Source organism: Vombatus ursinus, unplaced genomic scaffold (assembly GCF_900497805.2).
Source record: "Vombatus ursinus unplaced genomic scaffold, bare-nosed wombat genome assembly UNPS02014830.1, whole genome shotgun sequence".
Lineage (NCBI taxonomy): Eukaryota > Metazoa > Chordata > Mammalia > Diprotodontia > Vombatidae > Vombatus > Vombatus ursinus.
The window spans coordinates 45,599,480-45,621,548 of NW_020954608.1; positions in this window are offsets into that span (position 1 = coordinate 45,599,480).

Consider the following 22,069-nt stretch of genomic DNA (forward strand, 5'->3'; position numbering starts at 1 on the left):
AGGAAGGAAAGGAGAGAAAGAAAAAGAGAAAGAGAGAGAGAGAGAGGAGAAAGAAGAGAAAGCAGAACCTCAGAGGCCATACAGAACAACTTTCCATATTGTATAAAAATTCCTTTGTAGAATTGCCGAGAGATATTCATAGCTTATAATAATGAGTCATTTACTATCTCTTGACACAGTTTGTTCCAATGTTAAATGGTTCTAATTATTAAGAAAAAAAAGCTCTTGGGGCAGCTAGGTGGCCCAATAGATAGAGTGCTGGCCCTGGAGTCTGGAGGTCCTGAGGTCAAATCCAGCCTCAGACACATAACACTCACTAGCTGTGTGACCCTGGGCAAATCACTTAACTCCAATTAGCTCACAAAAAAAAAAGTTCTTAACGTAAGAAATTATGTTCCAGCAAAGTCTGACCTACACCTCTAGCATTGAATAGAGAACCTCAATCCTTGAGACTAAATCAAATACCAATCTTTTACAATTTCTTTTTTCATTAATAATAATAATGGCTAACATTTATAGAGCACTTACTATGTGCCAGGCACTGTGCTAAGGACTTTTTCAAATATTATCTTATTTGATCCTTATAACACCTAGGAAGTAGGTGCTAATAATAATTATCTCCATTTTACAGATGAGGAAACTGAAGCAAACAGAGGTTAAGTGACTTGCCCAGGGTCATGCCGAAAGTAAGTATCCAAGCCTAGATTTGAACTCAGATCTTCCTAACTCCAGGTCTATGCTCTATCCACTTCACTATCTAGCTGTAAGTTTTTCATTATCAAAACTAACTTCTTGTAAACATTATGTTTTTTGAGGTATTGTCAAGCTGATTTCCTAAGGCCTCACTAGATTCATGGATATAATAAAATTATATTGCAAAGGTTACTTGAACATTACAGAGTTAAGCTATTATTAAAATGTAACTTTTAAAGAAGTCAATTAGAAAAAATGAATATGATAATTCAATATAGAATAACTTGAACCCATTGGCACTAAGATATGTGCTCAGTTATCTGGAGTCTGTTAGCTAAGATTCTCCATTAACCAATGCTCTCACCATTGTGTATCGTGGTAATAATAGCTATCCACATCTCCAAAATCCTGCTACATACGTGTTCTGGTTCCTGAGAGAAGCTCTGATGCCGTAAGAAGAGGAGGTGTTTGAACTTTGTTACATCTACCTAGAGTACAATTTTCAATGGTTTTATGGTAAAGTAACAGGGTCAAGCAAGGTCAAGCATACCAATGTGTTTCCTGGATGAAGGGAAGTTAATGGTGAAAATGACTCAGGCCTGTCAAAATGCATCCTGCTTCAGTACGCACAATGCAGAATCAAAGTTTTTTTTGCAAATTCTAATCTAAAAAATTTGGTGCTCTGATATTATAGATTTATTTATTTTACATTTATTTGTTTTACATTTATTTATTATAAATTCAGTATCTATAAGATGAAATCAATAGGAACCTATGTATTAGGAATGTTTATCCCAGGATTCAACTCTATTTGCATTAGATTCTTTGAACTTGCTGTTTTTTGTCTGAGTGATGGGTAGATTTGGTGAGAACTTGGAAGAAGAGAGATCTTGTTTCTTCTGCCTTCCAGCTTCAAGACACAACACTTGATTCCAATTCTTTTCCAGGAGAGGTCCCTAAAAGGAAAGAAAGGAGCTAACATGCAGAGAAGCCAGTGCTTCTACCATATTCCTATCCCCAGCTTACTACATTAGAGACTTCAGGGAATTTTCCCTTGTGTGAGATCTGGGACTCTCTCTCTCTTTTATGGTTGAGGTGAGGTATCTCATAAACAGTAGGAGAGTTCATTCACTCTGTGTATTTTCTTGTCTATTTTAATCTACATAATCTCCCTGATTTGTGTTTGCAGTCAGCTTGGATAGATTGCTTTATTTTCTGCGTGCTCTGTATCACTGTGTGACATTTGGTGAGAAAGGAGTCAAGTCTTGGATCTATAGCTTGGGGTGCCCCTTCCCTACTAAGGGATAGCAAGCAAGAGTGGAGCTTGAACTTAAAATTCCTTTCCCTACTCTAACAATATTTAGGGGGGCAGAGAGAGATAATTTTAGCCTGGTACCTCTTCTCTGTGGAGAGCAGAGGGACCACCCTCAAGGCCTCAATCTCTTCCTCTCTATATGACAGGGATCAAAGTCTTCCTTAGAGAAGAATGAACAAAAGAAATTCTGGAGACATCAATTCATGCCTTCCTGCAAGCTTTATCTCAGACCCATGTGGATACACATAACCTACCTGGGCAATGCACGCGCATGCACACACACACATACACCCCATACATATATGAGTAACCAAGAATTTATTCCACTTTAAAAAATAAATTTTTCTTTAACATGTTTGAAGCGCGTGTTCCTAGAAAATAAGGATTAGTTTTATGCTGTAGTACAGTATGACAACAATGGAGGTAAAAATCACTTCTCAATACAAGCAATACTCGCATTGTTTCTTTACAAACCAAGTCTTAGTTACTGAACCTAAAGACAGACAATATTTCAAATTATTAAGTTCTTTTGCTACATGAATGTAATTCACTTTTTTGTTCTCATTTGGTTCTGGGCAACTTCAAGACTGGCCATACTCAATACAAAAGTGCCCATGTTTTAAATGGAAACTACCCATTGCTTTCACCAAAAATAAGTGACATAAAGTAGTGAAAAGTTTAATAATGAAAATAAACAAAATTAACAGGAATTCCTCTAGGCTGAAGGTTAGATTAGAGCCAAGACTATTAAAATGTCTGGAACCCAGACACTGCCTAAGCAGTTCATAAGTTCATTCATTATGGGAAAGAGGAGGAAATGCGGTTAGATACTGCTGTCAGGTTGAAGAATATCAGTGGAGCTTTGCAAAAATGATGTATGTTCTCATTCAAATACACCAAAAGCTATTTAACTTAATTTCCTTTTTAAACATGTACTTAGCCTTCCTCAATTGCTGATGGGCAAGGAAATGCTTTAACCCACAGGACATTCTGCTTTACTGATAAATGTACTCAAATGTAACAAACTTTTCCCATAAACATGTTTTGTGTATAAGACCTCAGATGTGCAGCTATATCTAGGGCATTAACTCCTATTCCTTCATTCTTCTGGTTTTATTTTCTATTCAAAAACTCAGTCAATTCTACTGCTCAACTGCTTGATTATGTATCTCCTTCCTCCTTCTCCCCTAAAAACTTTACCACTATTGCCGTTAGTCTCAATTTGTTCATTCATTCATGGAACTGAATTAAATTCATTGACCCAACAAATATTTACTTAGTGTCCTCTATGTAAAGTGTTATGCACTGGGTAAACACGAAAATAAAGGAGATACAAAAGTCCTAGGTAGTGTGGTAGAAGGAACACTGCATCGTTAGTACCAGCTCTGATGCTAAAACTCTGCGTGACAACCATGAAAAATTCACTTAGCCTCTCTGAGACTCAGTTTCCTCAATTTTAAAGTGATCACTTGATGGTCTGTGTCTGAGGTTGGGGCAGAGTTGCTGAGAACATGGGAGAACAGTGATCCTGGTTCTTCTGTTCCAGCTCCAAGACAGAGCACTTCGTTCCAATCCTCTTCAGAAACCAGATGATATCTAAGAACACTTTCAATTCTAAAATCCAATTATTTAAATAAAGATAAATACAATGGAAATTTTAATATTATAAATGCCTAAAAAGAGCATGTAGCACTTCCTCCAGGGTTAATATCCATCTACCATTCATATTGGTGAGCTGGGACTTCAGGGGGTGGTTGACGATTTCTCCTCCCAGGTTTTTCTTTCTTTGTGGAATCTCCATGAAGTTCCCCTTTAAGTGTAGCTTTCTGCTGGCCTACAAGAGACATGGTCTCCTAGAGTCCTAAAACTGGCTTTCTTCTGGGTATCTTGTTTGTCACTGGTGCATCTCTCAGCTTTCAATGTAATTGCAGCTGACAGTCACTGCTGCTCCAAGGACATTGCTGTCACTCCAGTGGGAACTCCAGGGCTTCTGAGTTTTTGAAATTCATAAGGTTGTCACCTCCAAGGATATGCTGGAGCCAACCCAAACTGGCTGGTGAATCGATTGTTAAATCTTCAGTATGAGCATTTACATCCTGAAAATCAGCAAAGGTTACAATTTGGGGCTTGATTTATTTTCTTTATTGTCTAGACATTAAAAAAGTGATAATGTTAATAATGCAGATGAAACTTAAACGTGTGTCATCTGTAACTTTTTTTTCCTAGAGAGCCGGCTGTTAAACATTTACCAGCATCCCTGCCCAGCGATTATAGCTAGCATTTATATAGTGCTTTAGTGTTTGCAAAGAACATTACATATATTATCTCCTTTGATCCTCACCACAACCCTAAGAGGTGCTACTATTGTTCCCATTTTACAGATGAAAAAACTGAGGCAGAAATAGGGACGGAGTCAAGATGGTGTAGTGAAAGCAGTGACTTCTTGAGCTCTCTCCCAAACCCCTCCAAATACCTATAAAAAATGGCTCTAAACAAATTCTAAAACATCAGAACCCACAAAAAGACAAAGTGAAAAAAATTTCCAACCCAAGACAACCTGGATGGTTGATCAGAAAGGTATATCGCGCAGGGCTGGGAGAGGAATGCAATTTGGCCAGGGCACGCAGGCCACAGCAAACCTGGAGCAGGCCTCAGAGGACTGAATCGCAGGCAGCTGTGGAGATTTCCAGACTCCTCAACCCATGAACGCCAAAGACAACTTAGAAGGTTGGGGTAAAAGTCTGTGTCTATGGTGAGAGAGAGAAGCACAGTGGTCTCAGCTCCAGTCCCCAAACCTGGCCCCGGGGCAGCAATTGCTTCCTGAGCTTCTGGCCCACAGACTGAGGGAGAATCAAGTGGCTGATCAGAGGGGGATTGCAGAGAACTCTTTGCTTTGCCCATGCTTGGATCTAGGTCACAGTTCTGGGTGGCGGGTCCTGGGGTGAGGAGGAGCGCTGGCGTGGTGGAGCTTGCAGTGGCTGTGGAGAGGAAATCCTCCTCACAGTTCCAAGACAGAAAAGAGTGCTTGTGGTCACTCACAGACCAGAGCACAGGTCAGGAAAGGAGTAAACACCTCACCCTTGATCATAGCACCTTGGAAGAGCTGAAAATTTACAGGTCCCTAGAAGCATCTCTGAAAATAGCTGCACAAAACCCCTGAAGCTTGGGACAGTACATTCTCCACACTGGAAACAGATCGCTGCCTCAACAAAGAGTTTATAACTCAAGTAATTGGCTGGGATCATGAGAAAGCAGCGCAAAAAGAATCAGAAATAGGTTATGTGACTTGCTCAGGAAGACACAACTCATAAACACCATAAGGCTATTGGCTTGAGCTCCTGTCCTGGTGTGTTTCCACTGTTAGCATTCTTTTATTGATACTTCAATTCCATTAACCAATTAACATTAATTAGCTTTTTACAAATATATTTATTTTGCAGACATAGCAAGAATAGAAATATGAATATTTTCCCCTAATACCTGAGGGGCATACTCTCCTCCATACTATTTCAATCTCTGGGAACCTGAAATTAATACAGAGCATTAGCCCCACCAAGTTAGCATACAAATTCGACATAGTTATTGGTTGAGTCTCTGTGTCTTAGCGACCGTTGCACTGAATCCCAAGAGTCTTGATCCTAATGCCTGACATGTACTCCACTCCTGATCTGCTTCATGGCTCATTCTCTCACCCTTTCAAAGCTTTACAAGGTCACAGCCATCTCCAATCTCCTTCCCCTAAAACAAGAAAGAACAAATGCCAAGACAAAGAGCCAGGGCCTGTATTGATGTCAGCCTACATGTCAGCCTCAGATGAAGAGTGCCTCTCCCCTTACATCATTGTCTCTCATTTCTTACTAGAACATAGCCAGGTGGGAAGGAAAGAGACTACAAAGGAGAGGCTTACTAGAACTTTTTAAATTCACTCCAGTTCTGGCCCCATAGCAAATCAACAAGGTTCCTTTTTACCATGAGGTTAGTGGACCAGAACCAGTCACAGAATGTTTGCACATGCTCCAGAAGATCATAGCATCAGTCTTATGCTCATATGTACTGGGTTCATTGGCTAGCCGCTCCCCCTAGTTATATATAAATCTATAAATGACTAAATCATCTACTTTTAAATTCCATGATTTGATGATCATGTGACCCTATGATCCCATGAACCTCAAAATAGCAATACTGCACATACTCCAAATTTCTAGGCATTGGCAGTCTACAGACTACACATGTGAAGAAATGTGCTCAAGATAATAAGAACAATAGATAATCTATTTCATAATCAATTTCTCTTGCTTGTTCAAGAGGCATTGTAAGCCTGTAGAGGCCAAGGGCTATGTCTGGCTGAATGACTGTATAGAATCCAATACAATGCTGCCTGGAAACAGGCATTTAATAAATATTTTTCAATCACTAATAATCCTTATAAAACTCCATCTCTCCCTAGGTTCCCACTACTAGGGTCTAGTCTAGAAAGGTAGGTGGAAATCAGATTGTGAAGAGCTTTAAATGTTGGGATAAGGAATTTTAATTTTATTTTGGAGGCAGTAGGAAGCCACTGAAGATTTACCAATACAGGAGAAGATAAGAGAGGAGAAGAGAGAGAGGAGAGAAGAGAGAGGAGAGGAGAAAAGAGGAGAGGAGAGGAGAAGAGAGGGCTAAAGACAGAGTACTGGGGTGCACCCACTGTTAAGGGTAGTATATAGATTTCCAGTGGTCCAGCATTCCAAACTCTGGGTTTACACGGACTAGACTGAATATATAAGGCAAGAAATCATATCTCTTTGGATTGTTTTGTCTAAAACTAAAGTTTACCCTTGGAGATCTCAATATAATTGAGACCTATAGAGCATATCTAATCCTTCACATATGAGGATCAATGGGATCCCTAGATTCTATAGAAGCATTCAAGGTAATGCATATATCAATACAGGTCAGCTTTCTATTAACTCACAAAAAATGCAAAAACACATTAAAAAGTAATACAATAAATTCATAAAGCATACACACATGCAATCATGCTCACACACACACACACACACACACACACACACACATCCAGATACAAACAACACAATTGTTCTCCCTCTGCAGTTAATCCAACTTTATACAGTGACATGTGGAGTTTCCTAGATTGGTAGTACCATCTTGTGTTTTGGACTCCCTTTAGAAATGAAACACAAGGTTTGCTAGAAAAACATTCAAGTGAGTTCTTATTTCACCACTCAGAGACCCATACAAGCATCCAACCTTATGATAACACTCTGAGGGAAGGGAATAGTAGTAATACTTTTCAGAAGGAAACCCATTGTTGGATGCTGGATAATTAATTCCCTTTCCTATCAAACCCATACCAACTGACTAACTCATGGAAATAAGAGTTCAAAGCCCAAGTCTCTTGCATTCCCATACCTTAATTTTAGCTCCTTACTATTCTTCCTGTTTTGGGAGCCATGTGTATAATGTTTTTTCCTGTCCAAGAAGTTATCTCTTTCTATGTAGAAAGTTATATTCTGATACTCTTGAACTTAATATTGGTAGAGAAGGAATCCTGAGGCAAACACTGTCCCAGCAATTCCTTCTCTTTTGGAAGGTTGGATTCTGGGATCAGGTGCTTCCCAGGAAATCGCCCTTCTATGATAGAAAGTTGAACTCTGTGACTTTAGAACATAAGGTTGTCAGAGAGGCAACCCCTAAGGAAGAATTCATAACACTCCTTCAAAAGCAAGGATTCAAGAACTATCCCTACTCAGACCATGTGATTCCCCTCTGCACAACTTCTAAATAGTCACCAACATGTGGCTCCCGTGTGCTTTGCCCCAGAGCAACCATTGACAGTTCCAGAAAGGGGGAACCCCCACATTCCTGTCTGATCCTAGCTTTCTATTGATAGGAAAAAGGGTAAAAAAGGCCATAAGTAGCTCCCATTTATAGGCCAGAAAAAAAGGGCTATGTCCTCTCATAACACCTGTATCATAGAAGTATAAACCATTTATCAACAGAAAATGGGATGACTCCTCCCACAGTCCATTGCACAACTACTTTGAGCCAATCAGAGGGGCCAGGGGAAAACTATACAATATTGGAGCCAGATCCATGAGGTGGAGCTGCCCACACTCGTGAAAGCAAGGTGAATAAATCAGTCATGCCTCCATCTTCTATAATCAGCGAGGGTTAAGCTTCTTCAGACATCTTCCCACCTAGCTTACAGCCTCTGTTCCTTTCCACCAAGCGCCCTGGCCACCAGACTAGGAACTGGGCTAACACCTACATAGGCCTATTGGCATCTCCTCTGCTACCATCTATGAAGCTTCCCCCTCCTCAGCTCAAGTCCTTTTCTATTCTTGCCCCTGAACAGGAAATTATAATAAAATTAGCTCCAAGCTGAAGTCAGAGGGCCTTTTACCATTGCTCCTGGGAAGGGTGGGTCAATCTGCGGTCCTATGACAGCAAACTTTCCTATCCATCAGAATCTCTGACTCAGAGACACAGGCTGCCCGGGCAGAGGTTCCTTTTCTCTGTCACCCCTCCCTACTCCTTCATACCATGTTAATCCCATGCATCCTGTGTCCCCATGCCCCTCTGTTCTCTCCTTACATTGTGCCCCATGGAGCTCCCATTCTATTGCTAACAAAATACCCTTCAAACTAAATCTTTTCTTCTAATGTTCCTTCCATCTACTTTCCATCACAGAAAGTGGGTCTATCCCAGAAAACTAAAATTCAGATAAGCCTGATTTCAAGGCAGATAGAAACTACATATTTTCTGAATGTACATGAAGTCTCTTTCAAGTTCTGTTCTTTTTAAAAAAGACTTGAAAAGATCTTCTGTAAGTATGTGTATCTGTGTTTTTTTGCTCCTAAACAAAAACATCTACTAACCTGACATCAAATTGTGAGCTGTGGTCATTACCATGATAAACTGGCATTGTAAAGTAAATAAGTACCATTGCCACTGTGGACAGATAATAAGACACGTAGGAATAAATTCTTACAAGTATCTTTTACTGACCACAACAATATATGTTCTTTATACGGATAGGCTTCTACCCACCCTGAATACTTACATATATATTTATAGGAATCATATTTATACATTGAATAAAATCAATCTGTATATTTGCAAAAAGTCTCTACCATGGGGACGGGAGTGAGCTGTCTTTGCTCTTACAAGTTTCAGGCACTATAGCCTAGGCAGATAGGGCAGCTCATACAATACTGGTGGGCCACAAAGGAAAACATTTGGAAGAAGCCAATCTTTTCTTTAAAAAATTTTTTTTTAATTTTGAACTTAACAAAAAACAAAAAAAAACATTTTAATATACTTCACATCCAGCTTAGTAGTAGAAAAGGCAGATTTTATAAAGCAATAAATCTCTATTTTTACGCAGTTTGGGACTCAGATCCATTTAAGTATTTTATAAAAGTAAATTCATATCCAGGTATATAAATTTATGAATCTCATACAGCCTTTTTTCATAACTAATCAAAAACTTTAAAGTCCAAACTCATTTTCTAATTACTATATTTAGAGCAATACTCACTATTCATTGAAATATATAAGGGCTGTTGTGGGTCAGGCATGATTCAAGAGGCCAGTAAGGTTCAGGACTGGAATGAAATAAGAAACTCATAGACCATCTGAACAATTTACTTACATGGAAAAGATATTCAGCAGGGATTCAGTACTGGTTCAATCTTCAAACCAATTCCAAGTGAATGTAGACTCCTGGGAAGGTCAAGGCAATGATGGGTGTCTTCCTGACTCGGCACTTCCTGTCATCTGTATGTAGAAATATGTCTGATCAAAAGGGTGTGCTGACTCACTTGGCAACTAAAACATCTGCCAAATCTGAAGAGCACTGACTCTTCAAGGCCTGACCTTTTTATGTCCCAGGCAATGAGAAGCTCAAGTCTTAGGTCTCTGAATCAACCAAGCTTCAGAAACAGTTTCTCTACCTATTAAGGAAAAACTAGACCAACTATTCAATGAAATTCAGTAAATATTTATTAAGCATCTTCTATGTGCCAGGCACTGTGCTAAGCACGGGGGATACAAATAGAGGAAAAGATAATCCCTGCCCTCAAGGAGCTTACACTCTAATGCGGGGTGATAACATGTAAAAAAAATTATGAAAAGCAGGCTATATACAGGATAAATAAGAAATAATTAAAGGAAGGAAAACACTGGAATTAAGTGGAATTACAGAAGGCCTCCTTTAGAAGGTGGCATTTTAATTGGAACTTAAAAGAAGCTAGGGAGGTCAGTAGTGAGAGCAAAGGAGGCTACTTGGCAGGACTTTGGTAGATATTGTTTCTATCATAGGGGCATTTCAGATTTCAATTCACTTTTAGCCTTGAAATTCATGATTTCAATTTTTTTAGACTAAAAATTCAAGAAGACCTTCCAGGTTTCTTTAACTTGTCAGTTGTAAAGTCACATTTGCTCTTCCTGCTATTGGAGAGTCAAAACTTGAACCCACTACTTTTGAATCTCAGTCAGTTAATGCCTGCTACACATATAATTACACTTCAAAATTCCTACCTCTGCTTTTCTATTATGATTTACTTCTACTGTCTGGACTATCTCTTTAATAATTACTATATTTTCACTAAGCTTTAAATCTCCACTGTGTTAATTCAAAATTCTTTTTTTTTCAGTTCCTGATTTTGATCCTCCCATTCCATTTTATAAGTTTACAATAACTTACAAACGTCTTGTAATTCAAACAGGCTCTAAAACAAATTAATGGGGGTTTTTTTTGCATGCTTGTAATATTCCACTGGGGAGGAGGGAAGGAGGAGAGGAGAGGGGTACTTCTGTTAATTCCCAATCTCATACTTCTCCGTTGACTCACATGTTCCTATTAAAACCATTAACTTTAGTTTTCTTTTTCACCACTGTTTCTATCCCTCTTGCAAATTAATACACTTTTTGCATTAGACAATTAATTCTCTAGATATAGTGTTTCTTTTATTTAAATATGTGTTTTAGTACTCAGACGGCAACAAGCTTCTTTTTGGCTTTCCTTTCAGGGTCCGAAGTAATTACAAGTAGGTCTAGCTATGCTTTACTTTAATCTGCTAGGAGCTAAGGTAGCTAGGTGGCGCAGAGGATGATACAACACTGCACCTAGAGTCAGGATGAGTTCAAATTTAGCCACAGAATTACTAGCTGTGTGACTTTGGGCCACATACAACCTGTCTTTGCTTAAGTCTCTCAACTGTAAAATGCAGATGATAATGATTGCCTGCACCTCCCAGGGTTATTGTGAGGATCAAATAAGATATCTGTAAAGGGCTTAGCACAGTACTTGGCACAAAGCATATGCCACAAAAACACTAGTTATTGTTCAGCAGCAGCAGCAATTCAATTCAACAAGATCACTTACTCAGATGCAATCCAATGAACAAATTAAACTTTTCCTGCAAAATACAAAGCATTATTTCATATACACAGATACCCACACTCATACAAACATACACACAGTCCTCAATGGATTAAACCTTCCCTCTAGCTATTTTCTAAGGAGTAAAAGAAACTACTTCCTTGAAGTTTGTGTGGAAAAAAAATTAAAGAGCAATACTCACTATGAGAGAAGGGGTAATCAATTATTTTGAGCCATTTGCCTTGAAAGAAAACAAAGCAGTAAAAACAAAAAAAAAAAACTTTCTTTTCTGCAGGCTAGTGTCCAAAATTGCATTTCTATGAGATAGGAAATAAAATGAACACAGGGTTTGATGAAATCCTGTACCTAGAAAATTTCCACAGGAGATACGAGTCAGGGAAAAAATATATAAATATGAAAGACTGCCTAACTGCAAAGTTCAAATATCTTAATTTCTAATTGGATAATCTATAGTAAATAAAAAAACATTATGATGAAATTCAATACAAATGCAATTTCATTCCCATTACAATATGCAAGTTCATATTCAAAAAAGCATGCTTGATTTGATTCATTTTATTCATGTCTTCTCTCATGAACTCAAAAATTTAGTCTTTTCCATCATCTTTCTTCTTGTGCTCTGATTGGATAGATGATGGGAAGAGATCTCTGTTCAAATTAAGTTTTAACTGACTCCAGTTCCACTAGAAAGTCTTCCCTTTCTTATTGAAGAGTAAATTGGACGGGGCGGGGGGGGGGGGGGGGGGGGGGGGGGGGGGGCGGGAGATCACTCTCCAGCAATCATTCAACATGCAACGACAAAAACAATAAAACAGTAATTTTTATTACATCCATTATAATTAGGGCTCTTACAAACTCTCAGCACTAAATTAATTGTTCAAAATGTTTTTCTTGCCACAGATAGTTAAATTCCATTTAAATGTTTTTCGCTTCTCGGTAACAGCTAAGGCTTACTACTTGAAATGGCTTTTTTTTTTCTTTTTAAAGTACACTATTTTATCTAGATCAAATGATCCTTTCTAGAGTCATCCTAACGATAAAAATTCTACTTTTCCTAAAAGTGACAGTTTCTACAACTATGAGCATACATGAAATAAGACAACGTCTTCTTTTTCAGGAAAGTCAAGGTTATCTTGGAGTCTGCCCTTTCCATACGCCAGAAAGCAAACACAACACAAAATACACATAGCCAAGTTTTTAAGGGACCCAGGGTGGCCAGTCAGAGAATTTGCTGCTCAGAGACAAGTTCTCTATACCACATTCATCTAGAGTTAAGGGGCACAGAGAGAGAAGACTCACAAGAGAGAAGAAGCCCACCGACACCAGTAATTCAGAGAGTCAGGTATACTCTCTAGAATTCTCTGGAGTAAGAAACAATTCTTCTGACCCCACAAATCAGCAGCAGGCATAGCAGATAGACAGAGCCAGCAAGCAGAACCAAGAAGTTCCAAAATTCGCAGACAAAACGAATGGATTGCAGAGCCTTGAGTAAAGAAGCAAAGTTCAAGACTTTGAGATAACATCAACAGATTCGGGGGGGGGGGGGGGGGGGGCTTATCTCAAAAGGTCTATGACCTTCATTTAGGAGTAAACAGAGTTTGCTCACACCCGGAAGCTAAACAGAAGGGTCTAAAACCACTTGGAGCATAGAAGTTGTGAAGCCTTCGTACCATGTATAAGAGATAAAAAGACACATACATGCAAGGTATGGATATTAGAAGCCAGCATAAACCTAAACCAAATCACACCGAGAGACTAAACCCAGAAGTTGTTGCATAATTGTCAGGCTCTGAACCAATTCTTATCAAGCAGCTTAACCAAGACAAGGACATTAACCTGTCAGGATCCTTGCCAGAAGAATTCATTCATAAAGCCTTGCTTTCACTTTTGGTCAGCTATGTGTCTTCCAACATGGGCAGTTCAGGCAGGAGTCCAACCCTCACTGAGTCTCTATTTAAAAATTCATAAGATCTCTTACCTAGCCATGGACCCCAACTGTCGGTGAGGTACAATCACCAAGTTGGGCTAGTACTTTGTGAGTTCTTATTTATATTCAAAAAAATTGCTCTTTATTCTTATAGCTACAAAGGGCAAACAAAATTCCCTAGTTATATCCTTCACCAGACTGACCAAAGAGGAATTTACTATGTATGGTTTTTAACACTGGATTGATAAGACAAATAAAGTAGCAAAAATAATAACAACATTTATATAGCACTTACTATGTGCCAGGCCATATGCTAAATGCTTTATAATTATTATGTCATTTGATCCTTACAACAACCCTGAGAGGTAGGTGCTATTATTGTGTCCATTTTATGTATGAGGAAACTGAGGTGAACAAGGTTAAGTGAATTGCCCAGGATCATACAGCTAGTCAGTATCTGAGATCAGATTTGGACTTAGGTCTTCCGGACTCCAGGACCAGTAGTCTATCCACTTCACCACCTAGCTGCCCTAGTAGTACAGAAGTGGGTAGAACAGAGTTGAAGAAGTAGTAAAGTTAAAAGACAAACCAGGTGAGTATAAAGTTGAGTGATGAATAAGGATAGTACAGAGTTAGGTGTGGTTGGAAGATTCTAGAAGCAAGTAACACATTAACAGATTTAACTGCAAGAAATTGAGTAGTGATAAAGTTTCCCATGGGAAATAAAATTTCTCAATCTTTCAGGGAAGCAATGACTTTGCAGTAATGTAAATCTTTCTAGAAGCACAACAAAATAAGATAGGATTTAGAATCCTGATTTCACAATAGTCTAGATAATAGACATTCTTCATCCACTTTGTTTTTCTTGCATGAACAGTTAGGTGAAATTCTTGAGTGATTATAGATCTCATTTAGAGGGATCTGCAAGGTTCTGGGGTTTGATGCAACCCGCACAGTTTCATTGATAAGCAGGAATATCTGGAAGACCTGACCACCAATAAAGAATGCACAAAGGAAAAATAAGTTTAAATAAAGTCACAGAGATCATCATTGAAAAAAAAAAAAAGTGGGACTTGTACTACCCAGACCTTCAGGCCCAATCAAGGCTTTGAATATTGAAGCCAAAGGGAAACAAGTAAACAAAACCTAATTTCCATGCCATTGTAATTTTCAAACTACCAAATAAAATCAAGACTATAAAGAATACAAATTTATAGAATATAAATGAAAACAAATACAAAAAGTTGAGAAAACTGAGTTCAGGCATCTACTAATTTCCTGAATATAAAAAAAAAGTCTTTGAATAAATGAATTTTTCCTGATCTATAAAGATGTAGTGTTGTATTGTAGTACAAAGTTGTCAAACTTGCAGTCTATGGAGACAAGCAGTACAGAAGATTAAAATGTGATTGGGAAAAAATTTTACTAAATAAAACAAGACTATAACATAAATAACATTATTTTGTGGTTTTCTAAGTGAATATGCAGCCCAGAGATCTGAGTTTGACACCATTGGTGTAGTGACAAAGAATCTACCCCAAAGTAAAAAAAAATTAGGTTCATGTCCCTTCTCTGATACATACTCTGTCTATGTGACCCTGGGCATATCTCTTAACTGTTCAAAAATTATAAGTTGCCAAGAAGGTAACATTCTGTATTGGTAGAGGGTAGTTCCTCATCCAGGGAGCTCATTATAGCAATAAAGTCAAAGAACCAGTCCTTATTACTTCTTAAACTATAAATTTAGTCCTTTATTACAACAAATTAAAGAGAGAAACTCATTGTTAGCCAAGTCAAAAAGCTAGGATGGCTGAAACTTTATATTACAAGGCTTTAAAAATTAATTGCCAAATTTGAAAGACTAATGGATTTCTACAAAGTTCCCCCTCTGATACTTTAACATGGCAACAGGGATAACTATGGGTTCTTGAAAGCTATGCCAGAGATACACAAGGTCTAGAAGTTTCTACCACTCTGAATATGACAATGAACTGTGTTTGCTTTTTGAGAACAAATTTAATTGAGTATCAAGAGGCTCTAAGTCACTAGATGATGAATGGTTACTAGATGATCAATGCTTTGGTCATGTCAACCTAATAAATGAGTTAAAATGCCCATTTCTACCTAAGCAAAGATGGTGGCAAAGGGATGGAGAAAGGGACAGAAGATTCTAAGAATCACACAGTTGTTAGACCACCTATAAACAATAACTTGTTAGTGTTCCAAATTTAAGAACCTTGACCGATGATCACTGAGCAAATATACTTCTTAAGAAAATGACTTGTATTAATCTTGATATATATAAACTATAAGAAAAAGAAAGAAAAAAGTAAGAAAAGAGTAAGTTGTAGCTAAATGAAAGAGAATCTTTCTGAAGAGTAAAGGAATTGTCATGGTTTTATCACATATCCAAAGGCAACAAGAAATATAATTTCACTGGACATGTAATCATTTTATATTTCAGGGCCCATAACAAGTATCTGAAAAAGAACACAATGAAAGTAAATGCAGCTTTTCTGACTACATGTCTTCGTAGCAGAGGACTAAGTGATAGAGAAATTTTACAAAGAATTTAATAAGACCTTCTAAATAAAATCAACATATGCTTTGATAGGAGGCAATTTCAACATTGGTGGACAGGGCTAAGCACAGTGCCTGGTACACAGTAAATATTTAATAAATTTTTATTGATTGATCAATTGATGGGCAAGGACAATGAAAATATGTTGGATAATATAGTTCAAGTAAGAAATGAGAAACATCAACAGCTTATAGATTTTGCTGCTGTTCAGTCATTTTTAATTGTGTCTGACTCTTCATGACCCCATTGGGGTTTTCTTGGCAGAGACACTAGAGTGGTTTGCTATTTCCTTCTCCAGCTCATTTTACAGATGAGGAAACTGAGGCAAACAGAGTTATGTGACTTGCCCAGGGTCACACAGCTAGTAAATATATGAGGCCAGATTTGAATTTCTTGACTCCAGCTATGGCATTCTATCCACTGCACCACCTAGCTGCCCCCAACTACATAAAAACATCATGCCATAAAGTATGGATATTTTCTCAGAGAAAAGAATCAGAGGCTATTAGAGTTGGCAATTACCAAATAACATCACCCATTCAAAAAAGGAAAGAGGCAGTGGCCTGTGCACTGGCTTTGGAGTCAAAAAGACCTGAATTCAAATTCTGCCTCTGTCACTACCCATATGACTTTGGACAACTCACTTACCCTCTCTGAGTCTCGGTTTCCTCCTCTCTAAAATTAGAGGAGTTGACTAGATGATTTTTAATAGAAGTTCTAGCACTAGATATATGAAATCAATTTTATCGTAATAGATAAGAAATGACTCATTATTATGACTCGATACTGATACGAGAGTCATCTTTGAAACACCTTATAGTCAGGCCACTGACAGAGTGAAAAAATCAATATTAATATAAAGCAAAAAAAAAGAAAGATATGATGTGTAATTAAAACAACTCAAACCTATCCTATTTAATCAAATTACTGCAGCTAAAATGGGTGGAAAAAAGGACATAAACGCTGATTATAACAAATTTATGCTTATATTTAACTGATGTAAATTAATTGCCATAAAAGAGACCAAAATATCCTAAAAACCAACCTAGTCAGCAATTACTTATACCATTTACCAAACAGAAAGCTATGGAAGCCAAAAGCAAAAGAATATGTTATTTACAAAATCTTATGGAGAAAGATAGTACAAAATTATGAGCAGCATAAACTCAAAAATAAAGAAAAAAAAAAACATGAGAAGCACTGTTTCCATACTCTGAAGACCAGTCCAGGTAAGTTCCTTAGAACCCCATGGCCAGAAGACTGGCCACCAGGTGATAGTACATTTTTGACACAGCTACTCATGAAGACCTTTGGCCAGAATGAGTAGGGGTATAACCACAGTGTTGAAATCACAGGCCTTTTGAAATATTCAAGCACTTCTAAGCTCTTTTTTTTTAAATGTTCTTAATTTCTTTCATCTGTTTATGTTTGTGTTTCCCTAATGAGTCCATGACTTCTACATCATTTGTATCTTCCTAGGATTTATTCTTTGGAAAATAGTTGTTATTTTTTGTTGTTGTTATTGTTATTTCCTTTCACAAATGGAAAAAGAGGAAGATATAATTAACCTGCTGTGGGCATATGTTTTAGACCACAAAACATACCAACAAGACCTAATTTCCTCTAGGTTAACATAATAAAGAAAGCTAATTACAAAATCAGAACTGGAAAGGAAGGAGGGGGAATCTCATTCTAACTCCATATCCAAAAATAGCAGAGAATCTCAAAGTCAGTTTAACTAATTGGGATAGTTCCACTTTACTCAGTTTAGCTGAGACAACAGCAAACGTCTTAAAAGAAGTGTATTTGCCCATGCCAGGTACATTTCTATACAAATACTATTGCTTGCCCACTTCAGTACATTGAATGGACAGGGGAAAAGGTGTCACTCATATTATTTAAAGTAAAATATTTATTCATTTAAGAAGGATAAGAAAGAAAATTCAGGTATACTTGGGATGCAGGAAATACTGCCTTCTTTTCAAGTACAACGACTCATTTAAAACTGCTTTGGTAAATAGCTTAACAACAAAATGTTTAGGTGACCAGTTTACTGGGTATTTAGATTTGCAGTTCAATGCCATTTAAGGAAGATTATTATAATTGGGGGAATGGACAGAAGACCTAATTATTTTTCTGGGACTTGGCAAAGGGAAGAACACCTTTTTCATCTTATTAGGTCAAATACTAGAAAAACATTAGTTTCTAGTACCGTATTTGACAGGAAGGAACATCTCAACTTGAACAGGTAGAAGCCAAAACCACAATGAGGGAGGAGGAAAACCTACTTCCTATTTGATATTGACATAGAGAGATGACAAGAACAGTCCTTTCACTTAGTGATCCAGGATTTCTGCTCCTCATACCAGCTGCAGCAAACAACTACAATAAGGCAGAAGATAAATAGGAAAAAAATGCATGTTTCTGCAATAACAAACTTAACATAGAAAAAAAAAGCTTAGTTCTAGTGTTCATTCTTTTCAAACTATATATAATACTGTGATAATATAACCTCAAAGTTTTAAAATGTGGTTCCTGTTATTTTTCATGCCTAAAATTAATATTTATCATGCAGAAATACAGATCAAACCTAAGTTTCCCCTTTTTCCATGCCATGGGAAGACATGCCAAAGAGACAGACATTGCTGGACTGAATCAAACATTAGTTCCTTAAGCCTCTCTTCTCCTGGCAGGTGTCTTTTACCCAGAAAGAAAGCAGGGACAGCAAGCACTTTTGCCGGAAAAATATGTCTTGCGCAGTTCAGGTTCTATTTCCTGAGTTTAGCAATCAGAAAACCTGCAGTAGATCAAATATGTCTTCACAAAAATATAATTTGAAACTGTCATGAAGTCATAAATGGTGAAATGAAGACAGTCATGCAACATTCAAAATGTGTGGAGGGTGTTTTGTGTTATTTTTTTCCCCTAAGCAGTTGCTGCTACGTAGTTGTGAAACTCACTTTGGGAAATACAGCTTTCGTTATAATTATTACCATTATTGGGAATTTTTAATTCACATTGCTCAAAGTATTTTACTCAGAGTCATTATGGAAATTTTGGAAACTTGAGACAAATTCATTTGGTAAGGAAGATATCTAAGATATGATCACTCCTGTGCAAGGCTAGATAAACTGGAAACAAAGGTCATGAGAAATGAGGAAGCTGAGGAATGGGGAGGTGAGGCTGTCCACATACCCAATATTCCATCTCTCATCTCCATGTCTTTGCCCAGGCTGTCCCCTATGCCTGGAATGCAATCCCTGCAGGTTCTTTCACCAAATGCCCATCACCACAGAATCTACCATGTTTATTTTGTATATATTTTGTATTTGTTTTAATGTTTCAGTGTAATAGACATGGTTTCCCTAATAGAATTTAAGCTCCTTGAGACCAAGCACTGTTTTAGTACTGTCTACACAGCCCCAGAGCTTAGCATACTGCCTCCCACATAGTACATGCTTAATAAATGCTGGCTTGTATATGCATAGAATACCAGGCCTAGAATCAAGGATTTGTTGTTATTGTTGTTTTGTTATTTTTTTTTCTCAGGCATGTCCAACTCTATGTGACCTCTTTTGGGGTTTTCTCAGCAAAGATAGTAGAGTAGTTTGCTATTTTTTTCTCCCCCTTATTTTATAGACAAGAAAACTGAGGCAAACAGAATTAAGTAACTCACCCAGGGTCTGAGTTCAAACATAACCATAGATATTTACAAGCTGTATCACCCTGGGTAAGTCATTTAACCTTTGTTTGCTTCAGTTTCTCCATCTGTAAAATAGGGATCATGATAGGATCTACCTCTCAGGGTTGTTATGAGTATCACAAAAGTTAATAATTGTAAAGAGTTTAGCACAGTGCCTGGCACATGGTTAAGCATGATGTAAATGTTAGTTATTATTATTAAAATAGAGTTTGGTGTGGGAAAGAAGACTATAAGGCAGATACTGTACTTATTGGATCAGAGGCAGAATCCAGGAGAAAGCTAGCCTTTTCTCTAACCTCCTGTGAGTAGTTCTCTGAGGTTCATTACACTTGTTTCTATGATTCCATGATTTTTTTTTGCTTCATCTGTCGCCTTGTCAATCTGCCCATTAAAGTCATTTATTTCTTAACAGCATTATTTCTTATTTGAAGTATTATCTTCATTAACTTGAGTTTTTATATGTGACAAATTTAAAGCATGAGGGTTTTTCCAACCACAGTATTTCTAATATTATTAGTTTCCCAGGTGATAGGATTTGAATCATTGCATCAGAACATTAATCTAGGCAGTCTGGTATTCTTCCTTTGGCAAGAAAGAGTACCTGATGCCTTGGCAGAAAGGAAAAATTTATAATTATACTCACCATGTTCATCTTTAACGTACATTAACAAAGCTCTCTTACTGACTCACAGCTTCCCATGAAAAACAAAGGCCCATCTTTTTAATACTAAGATTCCACCAGATTTCCTAGATGTCAGGGAGACATGGAATACAATGTTTTGGAAGAATTAAGATGAGTATCACACATAAAGCTATGGCATAAGTTCATGTTGGGTGTGAACAGGCTACAACATATAGTTAATGAGGAACTCTAAAGAAGAACGGCATAAAAGATGCCATCGTTGAATATATCAAGGAAAAAAATGGAATTGTGCAAATTAAGAGCCTAAAATGTCCATATCCTTTGGCCTAAAGTTTTCAGTGTTAGGCATAGTTCCCTCCCCAACTAACCACCACCACAGAAATTATCGTGTTTATTTTGTACTTTGTTTCTAAGAAGGTCATTGAGTCATTCAGTCAATAAGCATTTGAGTACCTCAAATGTCTCTGGCACTGTGCTAAGTGCTGGGAATACAAAGAGAAAGGGAAAAAGTAAGAGTCTCTGCCCTCAAGGAGTTTACAATCTAAAGGGGGAAGACTTCACATGAAAGGAAGATGAAAAGTAGCAGGAGAGATAATTAGTGAAGGGCTGGATGGTTAAGTGTAAAGAAGAGCAGCCAGATGGGAAATGAAGAGACAGCTGGCCTAGGTACTCTCCCTAAAAGGAAGTTCTGCCTGGAAAGTCTTGCATGGGCTGATGCAAAATGAAATGTACTGTATACAAAGTAGCAGCAATATTGTAAGATAATCAGCTGTGAATGACTAAGCAATTCTCAGTAATACAACCATACAAGACAACTCTGAAGAACTCAGGATGAAAAATGCTATCCATCCCCAGAGAAAGAACTGATGGTGTCTGAATACAGATTGAACTATACTTTTTTTAACTTTATTTTTCTTCAGGGTTTTTTTGTCTATGTTTTCTTTCACATGACTATTATAGATATGTTTCGCATGACTACACATGTATAACCTATATCAAACTGCTTGCCTTCTCAGCGGTGGAGAGGGAGGAAGAGAATTTGGAACTCAAAGTTTCAAAGGAGAATGTTGAAAATTGTTTTTACATGTAACTGGGAAAAAATTTAAAAAAATAAAATACTTAAAATTAAAAAAGAAGAAGAAGAAGAAGCTTCTGGGAGGAGCTCTCCAACTCTACCCTCTCCAAGCAAAGGAAAGTGTTTCAGGGTCAGGAGGTACTAATGGAAGTGTGAGTTCCAGGCTTGAAAAGATCTTGCAGGATGATTAAAAAAAAAAAAGATTCCATATACAACAAAATATATATAGCAATATTTTTATAGTAGGAAAGAGCTAGAAATAAAGTATATATATATATATATACATATATATATATGTTAATTGGGGAATGACTAAAGAAATCATGGTACCCAAATGTAATGGAATAGCATGCTATAAAAAACAATGAACATGATGAATAAAGAGAAGCATGGAAAGGTTTACATAAACTGGCATAGAATGAAGTAAGCAGAGTCAAGAAAACAAACTACACAGTGAAAATACATAACAATGCAAATGGAAAGAAAAGTAGCCACAAAATGATCTAAAATTATCACTGCAAAATTAGAAAACAGCAAATGCGGCCCCCTAAAAAGAGACATGAGAATACACCTCCCCCTACTCTCTTTCAGAAGTAGAGATGGGGTTGGGGAGGGTGTATTGTTTCCTGCCAGAAATGTAGGTAGATGAATGGATGGATGGATGAATGAGTAGATGGATAGATAGATAGATAGATAGATAGATAGATAGATAGATAGATAGAT